We start from the raw sequence: 16,101 nt of genomic DNA, 5'->3' as shown, positions 1-16,101 counted from the left end.
AATTCATTGTATTTTACAAGATAAAAAAAACAGACCTCTGATTTTTAAAGGCAATTAATTTTGTACTCAAAATGTATCACATGCACTTCCGTTACTACATGGTTACCTTGCATTGTACCTTTGGGAAATGAATTAAAAGACACTTTAATAACGCACATTGCACAAGAGATTCATTCACATTGTCAAGGGGTCTTTCGAGGGTTGATGATGCATAACTCTTTTATTTCGTACCGTGATACATGAAAAAATGTGTTACGTTTGTACATTTCAAAGAATGTATATCAAAGCGAGCGTTCATAAAATTATCACTATCCCCCAAAAATATCAACAGACAATATGAATTGCTCAGTATCGTTCAGAAGTTGATTAGGATAAACAAAAATTGGTGTTGTTGATATTTTTCTACGTCATAATGTCCTGTTGATTGTATACTTAATAATGTTCAGTTGATAGTCTACATAACAATATCCGTTCAGTTGGAACTTATAGAAGCTCATAAACATTACACTATTGCTCGGCAAAGGTAACCTAAGAATACTAAAAAAAATGCTAAAGCAATCTATTTACTAATACTTCATATGAACTTTTTCTGCTGAGAATTGTTTTAAGAAATAGAACATGAAATTTCGATATTCCCTCTCTTTTCTTTACTTGAAAATGAAATGTTGAATCAGTTTTGTTTATAATTTATTATAACTTGTCTGTTTCCTGGAAAGGAGGGGTTATGAAAGGCATTGCTTCGCAAGTTACAGAAAACAGTTTAAAAATACTCCTTTCTTCTGAGCTGGATTGAAACTTTCATGGTCAGACAAAGTGCACACAATCCGTATGTAACTGCAGTTTACAATATTAACTCTTTGCGAAAGGATTTTTAAAATAAAGTCAGAAAAAGGTAGTTAATAATAGAGTTCATCGGTAAAAACTTCCGTAATTTCGTACTCCCCAGAAAGTAAAAATGAAGACTTTTTTTATTTTTCGTGTACAGAATTACTTATCAAATAAACGAATTAAATGTTTTTGGTAGATTTTTGTTCTTCTTTGTCCATAAGCCATTTGATATTTATTGGTACATTCTGTTCTGGTGTCAAAATAAGATTTAGTAAAGAAAAATGTCTAAAATTCAACCAATACAAAATTTAATGATTTTTTATATACATTAATTTCATCTGTTCTCAGTTTCCCGAGTCACTTCTAGTTATAGAGGCTTTCATGATACAACAGCTTTCCAAAATCTAATACTTGACACGTACACAACACTGTAGTTTTTCTTGTACTTTCAAGTTAGCTTTGTCCATAAGTACAGTTACGTGACTTAGAATTCTGGACCCTAGAAAATAAAACTAAATTAAATAAGGTAAAATATTGTACAAAACTGCATGAATAATCTACACGTGTTGATAAGCCCTTCAGCTGCACAGTGGAAGAACTATAAGTCTTCTCACATTTAATTTCAGTCATCAAGACCATGTCTTTTAAGCCTTGTAAAGGAGCATTCTGAACTTAGAGAGAGCAATGTCCTGAACTCTCAGCCAATTTTCATCCTGATATCCATGTTCTTGTATAAACCATTTTCGAATCCATTCCAAGTGTTATATGTATTAATTTGTCCTACTGTAAATTCAAAAAGCATCATTGAACTACTTTGAAAGCTAGTACAAAAACTAGTTATTGAACAACTTTTAAAGCTAACATAAAGAACTAGTTATTGAATAACTATTAAAACTAACTTAAAAAAAAAACAATCAAACAATTTTAAGATTGAGTTTTTCAAATGTTACTACCGTTTCTAATGGGAAAATTATCAATCTAATAAAATTGTTTCAAATAAGTTTATTAATTTTTAAATTAAATATATATATATATATATATATTTAATACGCAATAAATTTAAAAAAGAAATATTTCCTGACAATTATTCTGGATGTATGGTCCTACTGCACAGCAAAAAGTAAAAAGTATAATACCAATTCGATTGCTGTGCTAAGTTCTTAATTTTTGAAATTCTAAATATCACGCGTATATTTATCATTTTGAAAAGGAAAAAAATTAATTAGTTTAGGAAGACCTCACAGAATACATTCGAAAACACCTAATAGAATAAATAAAAACAAGTGGGAATTTTTCATACATATTTCAAAACACATTACAAAATTTTAGTAATTTTAGGTATATATCATGAAATAGAATTAGAAAAATCAATTAAAAATATTCAAATAATTTTATATCGCTATAAATGTCTGAAGAGAACACTAAAATCATTATAAATATTATTAACAAAATTCTAACACAAATATTATTTAACCAAACTTGTAGAATCAAAAGGAAGTAATTATTCATGGTAAAAAGGAATTTCCGTAAAAATTATTTTTTATTTTTAATAAAAGCTGAGAATAAATGCACGTTTTATCAATACAGTGCTTAAATTACACATGCCCCCACCAAAGTAACTTAATGCAAATAAAATAAATACGCGTTTTATCAATATAGTACTTAAATTACACATCCCTCCGCCAAAGTAACTTAATGCAAATACAACAGACTTACAATTAACCAGCGTAATTCTCGAGACGACACACACAGTTAACCCAAAAACATGGTCAATCCGACAGCCGTTAAAAAACATATGAAAGAGGAATAACCTGTAATTAACAAAAAATACCACTAACAATTTACCCGTATTTTTAAGCAGTTTAGATTGCAGTTCATTTGTTTAGGTTAATTAAATCAGCATTCAGAGCAAGAGCAGTTCCAAAACAGGATAAACAAAGCTTTTGTTTATATTATTTTCGTACTTTGATAGAGTCGAAAATAGACGACTTCACAACTGTACCCTTAATTTATTTGTGGGATTTACTAATTTATTTCTAATAGACGATTTAACAATATTCACATATTCCAGATAATGTACAATTAAATTGCGGACAGATAAATGTTGTTTATTTCGCGCATTTTCTTGTCGTTTTTGCATTTCTCTTAGATATTCTGCTTTATTTTAGTTAACAACAAAAATTTTTCCTTCATTCCGTAAATAAACAAACTTTACCATTTTTTAGACAATTTTCTGGTTGCGGCCGCTCCCGTTTAATTGGGAGTTGACTTTAATTATTCTTTTATTATATTTGGACAGTCAAACTTAAAATATTTGAATCTTCTTTTTTCCCCTCCTATTTGCACAGCGCTTTGTTTTGAGATGTTCTGCCATTGATAATATCATCACAATGTCAGATTGTATAAACTACTACTTCAATTTCAGAGAAACCTGTTTATTTAACTGAAATAATGTGTCTATCTCTCAAATAAAATTGTTACCTTGACAGTTTAATTTAGCCAGTTAATCAAGCACATTTTACCTGTCAACGATACATAATTTTTTTATATGCATTAAAAGTTAATGTATTTCTCTGTTCCCCTGTTGCCATTAACCTTTAAATCTCAAGATGTATTCTTACAATATATACCAGCAGATCCAAAGGGCGTGTATCGTTATGAATTTTATATTTAGTTAGATATTTTTAGTAGTATTGTAATTAAAATTTTTTATTTCTCCGAGTAATGCAGCGCGTAACGAGTTTTAAGAGAAAGCTACGCTGAAAAAGTAAAAATACAGGAGCACGCGTGTTTAATAAATAGCTGTTTCGTAATTTATATTTAAACTAATAAATGGATTTGACTATTGTGTCAGCTGTGACCGTAATTCTACTCTTTTGCTACTATTTTTTCTTTCCTTCCTTTTTTGAATAGTTAGCGTGGGAAGGCATTACCATTGACCCATGATACATCGCTGGTGTTCCCCATACTTTTATCTGTACCTGTACCTGTACTCTTTTGCTTTCCAGAAATCTCGAGAACACTGAAATTACCAGAACATTCTCGTGCCCGAATACAAAGCTAAAGCCGGAGAGAAACATCTCAGTTCAGTTGTCTACTTAGTTGTTGTTATTGATTGTAGCGAATTTTCGGTGAGATTGGATTAGCTTTCTCTGAGCCTTGGACTGCATTCTATTTAACGTTTTAATAGTTTAAAATATAACTACTGTGTGATATTGTACGAATATCTTTGAGGAAAGCCTAGAACCTTATATTTCTTATGATAAGAATAAGATGATGATAAGAATAATATTAACTTTTTATCGGACTACTGCATTCAGTCTATTACGAGCCCATACGTACGCTCATAGTAGTAATAAAAATACATGTAAGCCTGGATGAAGGAATTGAAGTTACAATCCTTTAATATTTTATTACTATTTATTAAAATTTTTATAAATTTTACAGTATGAATTTTTTTAAAAATAATCCTAAAGTACTGAGGTATGTACCAATTTTACGTTATCAGAATGATTCATTTATCATGCTGACGGTTCGTTTACCCTGAAGGACATTTGCTCTAAAAAAAATCACTGGTATCTATTTTTTACATACTTTACATATTTCTGTTTGGTCAATTTTAATAAATTACTGATTATTTACAGTATAGGGATTATTTACAGTATATATCATATTAAGTGCAAATAATTTGACCAAACTATTGGATACAGTAAGAGAAAAATACTCAGTTTATTTTTATTACAAACTGTATATGTTAATGAATTTTATTTTTACTCTAAAAATTACCTTGTGTATTATGTATTTATACTCAATTCCTTAAATAAATTAATGAGAGTGATAAACACCATCAAACTATACTTGTAAATGGCTAGAATCGAATTGGCGATTTTCCGAACAACAGCTTTTATAACACTAATTAGTTATATATCCGTACGTATATAGACGTACACATTTAAGAAAACGACGCACGAACTAACTATCATCACCTGCTACTTCCCATTGTCGTTACAAAGTTATTATTCAAATCATTAAAATTAGACCTGACCTAATTTTGATTAGATGTATTTAGAACACAATACACTGATGACGCGAATTTTCTTTTTAGAACAATCTCTTCCAAAATATTTAAGTCTTAAAACCACAGAACTATTTAACAAAGATGTTTATCAGTTAGTTCTGTATCTTGAAATGCTTCAGTTTTGTTTTATCAAACCCATTTACAAAGCATAAATAAATATTAAAGCTACTCGGCCAACTTTTGGCGCAGAACTTATTGTGCCATAAACGTAGCTTTAAATGCATTAATTATAAAAGAGCAAGGCATATGCGGGTTTCTGAGTTTGTAAACTGCAGAGGAAATACCACTGAGCACCTTATTAAGAATACGCATGTGTATCTGAGCTTCTAAACTGCTTTCATGAGCATTTTATAGATCTAGAAATATGTGAAAAGAGCTCCTGAGACTGTCAGGAAGCATATATGTTTCTGAATGTTATAGTGTTACGAGATAAAATGTAAATATATTGCATTAAGAAAAGCGAATTTTCACAACAATATTTGGATGATGGGTCAGATTTCTATAAATATAAGCGTATAGAATTATCAAATGGTTGGATGAGTAATTATTCGTTTAAGAAGTAATAATTCAGTTATCTTTTTTTGAGAAGACTATTAAGTTTTTCCGAGTGCAAGAAACATGGAAAATTGGGAGTTCGAACAACAGATCTTCCTTTCGTCAGCTGGAAGTGCTAACCAGTTACACCTTGACAAGGAGAAGGGAATGCGATTATTCTTTACAAGTTTATCTTCTGTTTACGAAATTGATAATTATTAATTATAATTCAATTGTTTTAAATTTGTTGATGTCTAAAGGTAGAAATATTTATTTAAAATCTATTTCAGGATGAAATGTAGGAAGGTTTTCTAACTTATTAAATATCCACATTACTATTATCATAATACATATAGAGAGAAATGTTTAATAATTTTGATTATATAATGCAACACATTACGCGTAAAAATATCAAAGCCCGCAATGCTTCTATTTAACAATTTTCAGTTTACTGGCAAATTCATCACAGTTAAATTAAAAATTACTTTCATGAATTCAAAAACATTTTATAGTATTTCGAAGGGCAAACAAAACTTTATTTTCCTTGTGATGTAATTAGGTTTATTTCGAGACTTTTGTTTTTATATTTTCCATTCAAATTCTACAGCAAACTATATTCTTGAAAATTGGTTAAATTTTCGGAATATTGTGAAACCAATACATCTAAAACAATATTTATCGATAATAAAGACAATTAAAACTAGGCAAAATGCAAGTTCAGTTTTATGTTATAAAAATATATTCCGAGAAATCTCAACACAGATTGATCTCCTCCCTTCCCCAAAGAACGAAGTTTTACTTAGTCATTTTATTTATTATTGATGTATTCTTGAAATAATCAATATCATGACAATTATACAATCAATTATCAAGCATAATTATTGAAGAACTAAACAATAATTATTGGGTATTGTTATAAAAATTAATGAAACAAAGAAACTGTTAGAGATTCTCTCAAAATGAATTTCTTGAAACTAATTTTCCTGAAATTAATGCTACTTAATTTTGAATTTTACCTTATCAGCTTTTGCTTGTTTCTTACATTATTATAGCGGTAATTAATTTACCAAAAATTAAATTTTGCCAGATAAGTGATTCATACTATTTTCATAGATACATTCAGGCTTTTTGTCCAATACATTTTTTTTTTCATGAAATATTTAGAAACTTTATTTCTTTAGTCTTTAACCCAGAACGCGGTTAGACGAGGATGCTACCCTAATTGCTAAGAATTTCGAATTAATGATACATACAATAACTTCTTTTTTTAACATATAATCCACATATTAATTATATCTACATTTTACAGTATAATTAACGTGTTAAAAATTAGCAAATTTATATTGCGTTTAGTAAAAATTTTAATTTGCGTACAATTTATATAATATTATTGGTCATTTATATCCAGTTATAATTTCATAGATCCAAGACCACATTCTGAGGGTTTCTAAGATTAAAGAACGATATTGCAGAGGAATATCATTCAGTTGCTTACGCAGAATACTTATGTGAACTACGTTATTGAATAGTTAACTTGGTTTCCGAGATATATAAGATCTCCTAGAACGAATAGTGGGGGCGGGGAATTTCCAAGAACGAATGGTGAGGGCGGGTATCTCTGAAGTATAATTTCATATGAAACAGATTGAAAATGTTTTTATATAATTTAGTCAGTCAAAATGATCACTAATAAAGTTAGTAACTTTTAGTATATTGCCCCATTAATAACATCACAGTCGTCATAGCAATATTCAGTTTCGGTGCATACGTCTGGTAAGAGCTTCTGACGTAGCACTAGCAATTGCTTGCGTGATTGTATTTTTCAGATGGTGAAGATGAACAATTGTTTGATTGTGAAATCGCATTACTAACAAAGCCCCAGAAGAAGTATTTAGTAAGGTAAGACTAGGACTTCTTAAGAGCATAGGCTATCAATCCATTTCATGTAATACGTACTTCACAAAGATTAATAAAATCCCACCATGCGGGTCAAAGATTTTGTTATCGAAGATGCGTAAAATATATGTATATGAATATATGACATATATGACATATATAAAACATATTGCCTATGAAATCTATAAAATGCCAAAAATGGAAAGTTAAAAAATGTATTACTTAATTGTTCATACCAAAAGGCAAATCGGCATATATAACATACAACCAATGACAAGTTTATCATAGCTGAAGATTTAGCCGATGTATGTATTAAAAAGGTTTATAGTGTGAAAGTTTAAACTGCTGGTTACGTAAAAAACGGCAGTTAGTACAGTTCACATTATTTATTCCACATTTCTTAGTTGCTATAATTATGTACATAATGTCTTTTTCTCTTGTTTTTTCTGTAAAAGAATCCTGCATTTCATTTTACGCCTTTTTCTCTCACTTTCATATATGCTTTTTTAAAAGATTTCCTGTATATTATTTTATATTTATTCCCCTTTCATATGTGCTCTTCAATACCTTTTTCATATTTTAAATAGTACTTGTGATTCTCGAAAATACCTAAATGAATAAAGTATTGCATTCTAAAAAAAAAAAAAAAAAAAAAAAAAAAAAAATCTGAAATGTTTCAGATTTTAAATTACGTCCAAAGGGGCGTTTTTTAACATTTTGTGTGTTATCTTTCTTTATTAAATATCATGTTCCTCGCACTTAAACCCTAAGATCCAGTGCAACAGCAATATCGCAAAATAGTTTTAAAACGAGCATATCTTTAGAATTTCCGATACAGAGACTTACGCGCTGGAGATAAAAATGTTTTTTCTGCACAACGTTGCCATTGCTCGCTTTGAAATCCTTGAGTTTGTTAATCAAAAATTCGTCAAAGTTTTAAAAAATAGGAAATCGATCATAAAACAAATTTCAAATTTCAAATTTGGTCTTCCACATGCTCATATTCGTTGGAGGATTACGTTATTCAAAATTCGATGACTCTATGTACCGTTGTTTTATCACAATACGAGAAATATACATACATTTATGCAGATTTTTCATTATTTAATTTCTTCAAATATAATGCAGGACTCTAACATTTTGTGGCAACAGTTTGAAAAGTGAACCGACATTTATGAGTCCGACGCAAAATGCCAAAACGAAACTAATAGTCCTTCGGGATTCAAATCCCTTTGGACTAATAACACAGACATTTCTTTGCCTAAAAAACATCAGGTATTGTAATAACGTTCTGGATAATCTATACACAACGCTGTTTTTCACACTTTGGCGTTAGCATATACATTATTAATGGAACTGAAGTGTAAACATTTAAGTAGAATTTACAATATGCGTACTCTGGGAAAAATAAAACCAAATGCCTATTCGATGCAGAAAGCATTTTTAATTCAAACAATTAATGAAGTAGGAATTAGAAAAAAATTAACGCATAGAAGTTGAATTTTGAACATCCTTTAATAAATAATATTAAACTGCACACATTGTCTTACACAGTGTGTCTAAGTTTTTCTTTTTTAGTGTGTCTAAGGTTTTTTAATTTAATTCTTTTAACTTTAGTAAACCTACCGCATAAGAATTGATAGCATTTATTTCCGTGTTTCTGTCTCTACTATATTTTATTTACATTCTACATTGTTTTTCTTAAAAATTGTCAGGTTACGGCCAGAATTTTTATGAACTTAATCGTTTGCTTTGATCCAGTGAACATCTGCTACCATGGAATCGAAAGTTGAGCAACGAATAACAATAAAGATTTGTTACAAAGCTGGAAAAATAGAAAAAAAATTTCAAGCAAATTATGACTGAGGGTAAAATTTCGTACTTTGCCTACGATGCTGAGAAAATAGCAGTCATCTACTAGGGCTGAAGAGGGTTCACCGCTGTCACAGAAACTTCGACTTCAAAAATCAAAAATAAAGACCATGTTGGTGATCTTTTTTGCTCATAAAGTAACAACTCACAATGAATTTGTTTTTGAGGAATAGATGATGGACTACATATTTTATAAAATCATAATGAACAAGATTCTAGAGAGAATTTAACGCGTTTGGTCTGAAAACGTTCAATCGAATAATTGGCTTTAGCTGTATGAAAATGCGCTGTCACACAACCCTGTTCTCCTCAGACTGTTCCTGACAAAGAAATGTCATATTTCTTAATAGCCTTATTGTTCAGATCTGAGACTTGCAGACTATTTTCCTAAAGTGAATGGCCAATATTTTAATAGCTCTGAATAGATTCATAAAACTAACTAGAAATTCAAAACAGTAATTTGAAACATAAATTCTTTGGAAGAATCTAGCAGCTGTACAATTGTGTCAAGCGCTGCATATACCTATAAGTACTGTATGTTGAATGTTAAAAAGTAAAAATGTTGTTTCCTACAGCTTTTGATCTTGCACAAATTTAATACTGAAATTTTTTGGTCTCACTATGTATTATTATAAAGTATAATTATTTCTGGCTTACAGTTTCGTAACTTATTGATTTTTGCATGTCAGAAAACTTACCATCTTTCAAGAATGTTCATTTTTATGATCCTTTGTCCAATTATACGAGGGTCCAATTTTTAGCAGAACGTGATCTGTATGTAACTGTTTGCATCCTAAACGGGAAACTGAAATCCTCCAAATCACCAAAGAGAATCTGAAAAACAAAAGTAAAAATATTACGTATTTTTAGAAACTCAAAATCCTGCTTGAAACATGATTGGTGTTATTTTTCCCCTTTGTGGAAACATACCAATCACCGATTACATATCATACTATATTTGATGCTGATTTTTAAAGCATAAGGAAAATATAAACTTAGACAAATTAAAGGAACGAAAGTAATTTAAATATCATTCTTTAATTCCTTCCCCAAATTCTCTAAAATCAGAAAGTAATTAATATAGCAATTAATTATTACAAACTGGCTAATATCATGATCAATAAAAATTATTCTTCCACTTCTATAACAAAAATTTTAGAAAAATGATTTTTTTAAACTAAACGATAATTAAAAAATGTCTAAAACTGCAAAAACTAACATCTTTTATATCATCAGAGGCGATCATGATATCTGGAAATTATCTACTTAATTAGATGCTCCTAATATCTAGTGACAATAAAAATTATCTTCTTAATTATACACTTTGAATATCCGGCGGTATTAGAAAATTATCTACCTAATTATATATTTTGAGTGTATGGTGCTGTTAGAAAATTATCTACTTAAAATAATCACCAGATACATATACTTCACGTATCGAGTGATAATAGAAAATTATGTTCTTAATTATATACTTCTAGAACGTGGTGTATCGGACTCTAATCTAACTACAAATAAAACAAATATTATTTCAAAGCCATGTACATAATATATCACATTAGGAGCGTATTTTATTTATAAAAAAATATCATTATATTATAAATTATTTCAAATAGGAAAAGTGAGAAAAAAATACCCAAAATAAAAATAATTTTCGTTTTCAAAGTGGCCGTCTTACCAAAATGATGTTCGGTTCGGTAATGATGTTTATTTATACCCTCAGAAATATTGATCGTTCTTAAAGGTAATCATTTTAGGAAGATGGTTGTCACAAAAGCTTTATTTTATGTTATCAAAAATTTTAAAAAAGTTAAAAATTGCTAAGAAACACAGTTAGCGTTTTACATAGTATAGTGTGACATGCTAGTGTAGGAAATGTACGCAGTGTGATTACTAAATATTAATAATATGCTTAAAGAAATGAAAAGTTGTAGAATATCTTATTCGAAATGTAGCACTCCTGCTTTAAATGAAAGAACTGACTCTATTTTGCGTACAGGTTGAAAACGCGAATTTCACAACTCTTTGAATGTTTCGAAATCAGATAGATATAAATCTTTCTTTGAGAGGGAGTTTTCAGTTTTTTAAAAATAAAATGCTCATAACAGGATAAATCTGGAGAACATGAAGAATGCTTGTATACATGTATTTGTCTTAGAGTGAGAAATTTCTTGTAAATGCAATGACAAGTGTGAAAGTACGCAGTCGGGCAGTGCAGCATGTTTGAAAGAACGTTTTCGGACTAAATAAAATTTAAAATGCGACATTTTAATATCATTTGCTTAGCTCTCAGTATTAAAAATTACATGTCTGGGCAGGTGATAAAAGACTTAACGATCGAAAGAAATATTATCCTGTATATCAGGGTTTCTTAAACTGGGGGTCGCCAAAAATTTTAGCAGTTTTGATATTTCTTGTTATAATAATTTTACAATTACCAAATATTTTTACGCAATATATCTGAAAATAGATAATAATAAGAAAATACAGACAAAAAAAACATAAAAAAAACCGAAAACGTTTCGAAGCATTCTTTTATAATATTAACGTTCATTTTCCTTGCTTTGCACGTGACGCTGTCATTTCGTCTGTTACATATTTAAAATTTTCACATTGTTCTATGTCTCAAAATTAGAAAGTTAATGACCTAAAACTGCAATAGTATATTACAGTAAGTGAAAAAATTGACAGTTTCACTCACGCCTGTGTCGGGTTTGCGCAATACTTATGAGGTCCCACAGAAGTTTTGTAAATATTATAGGGTCCTGAGGTCGCGAAAAAAACCTCAGTGATAAAAAGGGGTCGCGACTGAAAAAGGTTTAAGAAACCCTGCTGTATACAAACAAAATAATTTTATAAAATAATACTCCGAGACGACATACAAAAGTAGGAAAAGGAGAAAAAAATAATTGGAATTGTGTCCGGACACACGATTGCTTTCGGCAGGAAAGCTGTTACTAAGGCGCAGAAGATTTTAATGTTATATAAAGTCTTTTTGAATGAAAAAAACTCTTATTAAAGTAGGGTAATAATTATGTAGGCATTCCACATTGAAGGATGAAAAATGAAAATCAACATTTGTCACATTTCCGCAAAACTGAAAATCATCAGGTGCAATACACAAAAATACTTATGCTGTGTAGGATACACTAACAGAACACACAGCCAGACAAGCCAGAAAAGGTTTAAAATAAATCTCGTCTGATATTTTTTAAAGTATGTTCTAATGGAGTGTGAAAATCTGTATTTAGTGATTTTTATGTTGAAGATGAATCGCGTTCTAGTTGAACGTCTAGTTACAGCTCAGATTGCTGAGGACAAATTAAAAGTTGATTGTCACGTAATTGATTATAGTTTGCCGTGAATCTGAATCCATCTAGAACAACCACTGATGACTAGTTGAAAAGCCTGCTAATAATGGTTTGGCATTTCGATCCAACATGAATCATATCAATATAAGTGATTCGCGTTTGGAATAGTACCAAAATAATATATTTTTGAACCGATTGATAAGTGGTGATGAAATGTGATTGCTTACAATAGCATGTAAAATGTAAAATGTCACGGTCCAAACTTGTGAGCCAACTCAAACGACATCAAAAGTTGATATCAAGAAAAAAAATCATATTATCACTTAAGATAATTTCAAGAGAATTACTTATTTATTTTGAGATATTATTAAAGCTCGAAAAGATCAATTTCCAATGTGTACTATGAATGACAAGCAAGACTGAAAGAAGCTTTACAAGAGAAAAATCTACAGTTGCTGAATCGTAAAAGAACTACGTTTAATCACGACAATGCCAAACCACATATAATTTTCTTAATTCCTGTCAGAAACTGTTTGAGTTTTGCATAACAGTTTATTGATGTAAAAAAAAGCACCGCATAGTTCGGCAGATAAGACGAAGTATAAAGTTTCGTCAAAGTTTTATACCTTTAACACATATCTGTCCCATAAGACGATCCCCTCTATCAACTTTTAACGGCCTATAAATTTAGTTTAGATTAGTGAACATCATTTGGAACAAATTTTATTTTCTTTCATCTAGCAGCACTGGTTACAGAAGCACATGCAGATCACGAACTCACATACACTTTTAATAAGTTTTGCTGTAGGTTGTCTCGTATGTAAATGTATTGATAAAATGCACGCTAAAATACGTTATAAATACTATAAATGCCGAATTGATGGAAGCCAAGCTACCTCAATACCACACAATAAATGTAAACAACGCACAATATATAAAGATATGGGCTTAATCATAGAACTAACGAGAAAAAAAAGGAAATACGAGGCAAGCTTCAAGGAAAAGTTATTATATAGGCTAAAGAATTGAACAACTGTGCTGCAGCAATGACTTTCGATATAACAAAGGAAGAGGAATAGCTTGCTGGTGAGATTTAGAAAATAACTTTGAAGAATTCACACAAGAATAGAGGCAGAACTATTATATTATTACAAGAAATATTATTAGGGTTTATGAATTAAAGTGGGAATGGTATTATCCAGAACTGTTATCGTTTCATGAGCAGTAAAAAAACCTGGTAATACAAGAGAAAACAAAAATTGCTTACGCAGAAATTGCCACAGGATCTTGACCATAAAAGCATGGGCTTTCACAAATTTGTCATTGGTATGAGGCAAAAATACAATATCCCATTATCAAATATTGTAAATATGGATGAAACATTGACATGATAAAAAAACAGAACAGTGGAAACTTAAGACGTAACACATGTACAAATCAGAAGTACAGGCCATGAAAAGACAGGGTTTACAGTAGTATTAATATGCATGGCAAATGGAACAAAGTTAAAAACCCATAGTCGTTTTCAAGAGGAAAACTACTCCTAAAATTAAATTCCCGCCAGGCACTTTCGTACATTTTTATGAAAAGTGTTAGATGGACAAAAATGGTGTAAAATCGCTGATGGAAAATGTGCAGCAAATGTGCCCAAGTGCTCTACGAAATCAACAGTCTGTTGGTGTGGTATATGTTTTGCATCATGTGACTGTAAAAACTAAAAATTGTTTAACTCAGAACAATATTAAGATTAATATTACTATAACGGGTGATTTAACTTCGATGCTACAGCTTTTAGACATCTTCCTGAATAAACCATTCAAAGATCACATGCGTGAGCATTGGAATAACTGGATGATGGGTCGCCAAACTCGTATACGAAAGATGCTGCTATACGGGCTGCTTCACTTCATGTGCTGTATGATTTCGTGATCAAATCATGGGGAAAATTGAAAGTAGGAACAGTGATCAAATCCTTCAAAAAGTATGCGATTTCTTACATTATGGATGGCACTGAGGACGATTTGTTATAGGATATTGATGACAAAGAGGAAATCGACTCCCAAGGTTTAGAAGGGAACCCATTTGACGAGCTTCTCAACAAATAAACAACAAAAAGGGAGGATGCATTTGAAGAGCTATTTGTCTTAGATGGTGAACGGAAAGATTTTGCAGAATTTTAAATGCATTGGTGAGGAATTTTTTTTGTTTTTGTTTTTGTTTTAATTTATATTTAAATGTATTTTTTTGTATCTGCTCTACAAAATGACCCCGGATTTTGGAGACCTTTTTTATAATTAAGCTGTCGTCTTATCTGCGGATATATACTGTAGTTTCTGGGCAGCCTAATCAGAGTAAAATAATCCAAACTTTAAAAAACAAAATGTTCTAGAGAAACTGAGAAACTAAAATTACTACTAAACGCTCAACAATTGTTTCTAAACAAAGAATTATGAGATCTTCATATGCAGAGTGTTAAATATATTAATATTACAAAAATCGCATATTATATTTTATTTGCGATTTCTTTTTCTCTCAGTGACGAGAATACTTTATGTAGCACCAACAAAAGAAAATATATTTTGGATCTGACAATCTAAATGTTGGTTAACTTGGCAGTAAACATTGTTCAAGAGAATTATTATTCTCTCTGCCGACTGAAGTACCCAGAATGTCAAGAAAAGGGAACTGAAAGGATTGCATATATCGCTGAGCTCTTTATGGTACAGTACCTGGAGCAAAATAAGGTTCAGAGGAAATGAGCTCATGGTGCTATTCTGGGGACAGCTAAATTCGGAGGGTTTTATACCAAAACCGATTGGAAATGCTGCGTAACAGCTCTGAGTTGTAAAAGCGCTGGTACTTTTATGCAAGCCAAAGAGTTTTCGCCTTCAACGCAGAAGCCTTCACAGCAGTGACGCAGCATAAAAGTGTCGGTACCTTTATGATAGTTTTTAACTTAAATAAAAGCAACTGTAGTACAAAAATTTCGAAATTATTAATTCAGTTCATCTTGCATAACTCAAATAGGGTTTCTGTTTGCTTTATTAACTAGAATAATAAATAAAACACTTCATTACATACCAGTAATACAGAATAGTTTTCCCAACACCTTTATAAAGGTTTCTGTTCTTAGTTCAAGAACTAACTTTCATTAAAGGTATCTTTAGAAAATCTTTATGAAAGTTATCTTTATGAAAAAAAAAAAAATAGTTGGAAAAGTTTCATAGAAGTTTCATAAAGTTCATCTTTATGAAAGTTGCTAGTTCCATATTAAACACAGAGCTTTACAAAACTACTGGCACTTTTTATGTTGGAGCATCGCAGTGATAATAGCACTAACAAAACTGGATAAATATGCCGGACTCTTTATGATGATACACAATCATCAAGGTATCTTCCCTGATATAAACGACACTTCTGTTTTCTTTTAGGAAAATGGTGAAAGCTAATTGCATTACTTCCCTAACTTCAGATGATACTTTTGTTTAGCCTTGATAGTGAATTATTACAAATATTCATAAAGAGTAAAATCTTGGTTATTTTTTCCGATGTTATATGAATAGAAGTTATATCAGCTAGGAT

At 30.4% G+C, this 16,101-nt stretch overlaps 1 long non-coding RNA gene across 1 annotated transcript in view; it reads right to left on the bottom strand.

Annotated features, from left to right (window-relative positions):
* Positions 1 to 1,119: 1,119 nt before the first annotated feature.
* Positions 1,120 to 16,101, bottom strand: part of LOC118190299 (uncharacterized) — a 65,668-nt gene continuing 50,686 nt past the window's right edge. The window contains exons 2-3 of the long non-coding RNA XR_004758406.2: positions 9,907 to 10,042; positions 1,120 to 1,327 (exon numbers count right to left, since the gene is read on the bottom strand). This is a non-coding gene — a long non-coding RNA (uncharacterized LOC118190299). The remainder of the gene's footprint in view (positions 1,328 to 9,906; positions 10,043 to 16,101) is intronic.

This window comes from Stegodyphus dumicola, chromosome 4 (genome assembly GCF_044657685.1).
Source record: "Stegodyphus dumicola isolate Sdum_Otavi_A_Nest chromosome 4, ASM4465768v1".
In the NCBI taxonomy this organism is placed as follows: Eukaryota; Metazoa; Arthropoda; class Arachnida; order Araneae; family Eresidae; genus Stegodyphus; species Stegodyphus dumicola.
This window is presented reverse-complemented; position numbering and strand designations above follow the sequence as displayed.